The sequence below is a fragment of the Mizuhopecten yessoensis genome, unplaced genomic scaffold (genome assembly GCF_002113885.1).
Source record: "Mizuhopecten yessoensis strain PY_sf001 unplaced genomic scaffold, ASM211388v2 hete_36156084, whole genome shotgun sequence".
NCBI classification, from domain to species: Eukaryota; Metazoa; Mollusca; class Bivalvia; order Pectinida; family Pectinidae; genus Mizuhopecten; species Mizuhopecten yessoensis.
This window is the reverse complement of record NW_018485022.1, coordinates 1-3,702: the sequence shown is the minus strand read 5'-3', so window position 1 is coordinate 3,702 and position 3,702 is coordinate 1. Positions and strand designations below refer to the sequence as shown.

Genomic DNA, 3,702 nt, shown 5'->3' with positions numbered 1-3,702 from the left:
TTATTCTATATTATATCTATGTCAATGTATTTATACATAAACAGGACTTTATACATAATATGATGACCATTTTGTATTTCTTTATTCCATTTAAATGTGATTTGAATAATGCGCTATATAAAACAGTATTATACACGACGATTTCGTAGATACGTATTTGGCTATCCAGGTCGCTATTAGACAAAAGTGCTTTTATTCATTCAAAGTTATGCATACAATAAAAAAAAAACGCTGACATTAACGTGTACTTATCTCGGTGTATTACTCATTTTTACAAATACAACGGCAGATTTGGAACAACAATTTACAATGAATCAGAACTAATTAAATCATCGAAGAGAAGTGCTAAAATTTCAAAATACTCGAGCGTTTGACGTAATAACCGGTGTTTTCTTATGATGTGGTCTACCGCAGCCCACAGATGAAGTTAAATACGTGTCCGTGTAGTGTATTTGCTTGCGGCGCCTGTCAATTCAATTTAGCCGCAATTGTTTGATATGTGTAAACTATAATGTTACAAGAATACATGTGAATACGCAACCCTGATACCAGTAATCTCACCACAAGCCTTCACACACAAATGTCGCCGTACAAACCACCTGGAACAAAGCCACCGAATCACTACGATTGGGTTCAAGTAGTAAAAATCAGCAATCAATTCGTAATCTTTTACAATACTATTGGTATAGCCCGTCGTCTATTACATTGTTTACGTACAATACGAACACTGTGGATGATCGAGGGATATTTAAATATTTGTCGATGTAGATCACGCTATACCTACTACGATCAGACCACGAGTTGTGTCTAGATACCCCGAACCTTAGTCTACTGCTGTCGCGATCAGCTTTGTTGTTATTACTAATAGCCTATTGACGTCACGAAATCCCGAGTATGTAAAAATACCTGTACGTATTCTTGGGGTGTGGGAGTTCCGTTTGATTGACAGCTGGAAAATACTAGTCATTGATAAGTAGGGTTATGGTTTTAACGTTACCCTGCTACTTCAAAAACACACCAAAACTTCCGAGTCCTATTACACGTGTGTATTTAAATACAGGATCGTAGCATCATGTTGGTTATTTTACGTTTGCTTTCTTAACAGACAGGTCGTACCTTACTGATTTTATTTGTAAGTATCTTACATTTTATGTACTCGTATGTAATTCGTATAGATATATTTCATTATTAATAATGAACATTTTCTTAATTATATATTTATATTTTTATATTTTTTTGCTAGATAGTATTATATGTTCATTTGATCTTTACTATATCATGCTCATATATTTATGGGGTATTCCATCATGGCTGGATAAGAATAGTTATTTGTCGTACATTTTGTATTTTTAACAACAGTTTTATTTTCACTGCTAGAAATACTGTGTATGTGCCTTATTGACAATAACTTCATGTTCATTACTCGCATAACATATACCTGCAAGGGATAGATTGTACAGAATGATATATTACAGACTTTAAAATCGTGCATCACATAGGATCAAAAGATGTTGACAATTGCCGATATATTAGATAAAGTACTGTTGCATGTAACTACTGTGTCCTGTATTTTCAATATCTGTTATCAATATCTCCTTTGACAATATGAGATTTAACCTTGTCGTTGAACCTTTTCTATTCGCACATCATGTATTCATTTTGCTTACATTAATTTTCTCTACAAAAGACGCACATTAAGTGTTTCTATATAGAGAGCTCGTTTTAAAAAGCGGGTTAACTGGGGGATATTCATTTCGATTGGTTAAACGCGGAAGAAAACGTCTCTTAATAAATGTTTCTATTCAAACATGTTGACAAATACTGAAAATATATATTTACGAAATAAACAGTAAGAAGGTCATGTATCGGTCAATATTTTGTCAATTGTTCTGACAAATAGCTTCGTTCACGCGCGCCTTTTTAATGACTCGTTTTGATGTGATATGAGGTTTTAAATGCGTTGGCACACCATGGTTCCATATTATTTCTAAAGGAGTAAATAGAAATATCTTTTTTCACACTAAAACTAATTTAATTTGATTTAATCTGCTTCAGCTATTTTATAGACTTTAATGTGTTATAAGGTTGAGAACGTGCTGACACGTTAATTAAATGAAATAAGCGTAAGGCAAACCATTTACTTAATGAATAAGATTGTTGTTAAGGTTGTTTATATCCTTAGGTTAACCATGACTGCAGTATGCCTTCTACTTTACCTTTATACATACAGTGTATCAGTTGGTCTCATGTTATGCCTGCGCACTCTTTGACCACTACAGACGTAAGTTACTGAAAAAGAGCAAATCCCAAATCTATGAAACAATGTGTACTTACTTCATTGATGACTAGCGTCGAATAATTCGTGGATTTTATAATTAGTTTGTAAATACTGTGTACAAAAACAAACGATAACTGAGGGAATTTAAATGTATTCTTAGTCAGTTGTTTATTATCTAGATTTTAAATATTTTTTACATATTTCAACTATTTTTTTATTCTGTTTCAGAACTATTTACGACTGGTGTATTGCTCTTTGTTTGAATGGTCCAACAACTGCAAGCCCTTACTTAGGTGAGTTTCTTATTTACCTTTTGATAAAAGTAGAATTATTAATACTTGTAATGTTTTCATCGTACAAATTAAACACAGAATTATCATTCATTTTCTTGGTAAAGTCATCTTCGAACTAAAATCAGTTTTCCGTTGACCGACATTGGCTAGCTAGCTTAAGTCAAACCCGAGGTTTCGTCTCCTTTTAAGATAAACCAAAGCGTTTTAACTCCTTTAGAATCCCAGGGATTATGTAAACTAAGCTGAGACTGTTAGTTTGTATTGAAGTATCCTTGTAGTCGCGGGGGAGCATTGATGACATTGACATAATTGCCGCGTCGAGTGTTTGCTTGATCGGATAAGTCGTGTATAGCGACACTATTGCTCTTCTTTAATCCTTTCACATAGTAACTATGATCAGTTAAAATCATTTATCAACATTTTATTAGATTTCTCGCTCAATGGCTTAATGAAAAATCTGTTGGGAAATGTAAAGGTCGTGCTTATCACCGAAACAACAATATTTCGTTGTTACAAGTATTGATTAGTATTACTGAAGCTTATAACTCGGACATGATTCCAGTGCTGGCGAGTTAGTGTCACTGCCCACAGGTTACACTGTGATCTAAGCAACTGTTCTTTATTTGCAGATCCCTTGGGCAAACGTCACGTTTCAGTCGGTACTGAGAGTCCTTGGGACCGACCTTTGTATTCAGTATGCGGGGTAAACTGCTGCTAGCTGGTGGCAAACCCACTGCCTGGACTCACAATACTAGTTATGTTGGTGTATCAAGAATCCACAGTGAAACCAGTCCTCCAGCCTTAGGACGTCGAAGGAAAGAAGATCGCGAATTTAAGGAAATATTAGGTGCCATAGAAAACATGCATCGTAAAGATATGCAATCGTTTACCACCAACCGAAAATATCTGGAGAAGTCCATGCTCGCATACAGTGAGCGGATGAGGGAACTTAACAAAGGGAGACGATCCCTTCCTGTTATCATCACACCAGCTTCCGGTGAGAAACCAGTCCTTCCAAAGAAATTTTCCAATACCATTCGACCGGATGTTGCATCTCCTGCATCAGACTTACTCGGAAGCTCTCGGGAATCTTTTATGTCTTCGAATGGTCATCTGCATTCTCCACTTCAC

At 35.3% G+C, this 3,702-nt stretch overlaps 1 long non-coding RNA gene across 1 annotated transcript; it reads left to right on the top strand.

Annotated features, from left to right (window-relative positions):
* The first annotated feature begins 279 nt into the window (after positions 1-279).
* LOC110444640 lies at positions 280-3,696 on the top strand. Its single transcript, XR_002462270.1, has 3 exons — positions 280-1,132; positions 2,507-2,571; positions 3,201-3,696. It is a non-coding gene; the product is annotated as an uncharacterized LOC110444640 (long non-coding RNA).
* The last annotated feature ends 6 nt before the right edge of the window (positions 3,697-3,702 follow it).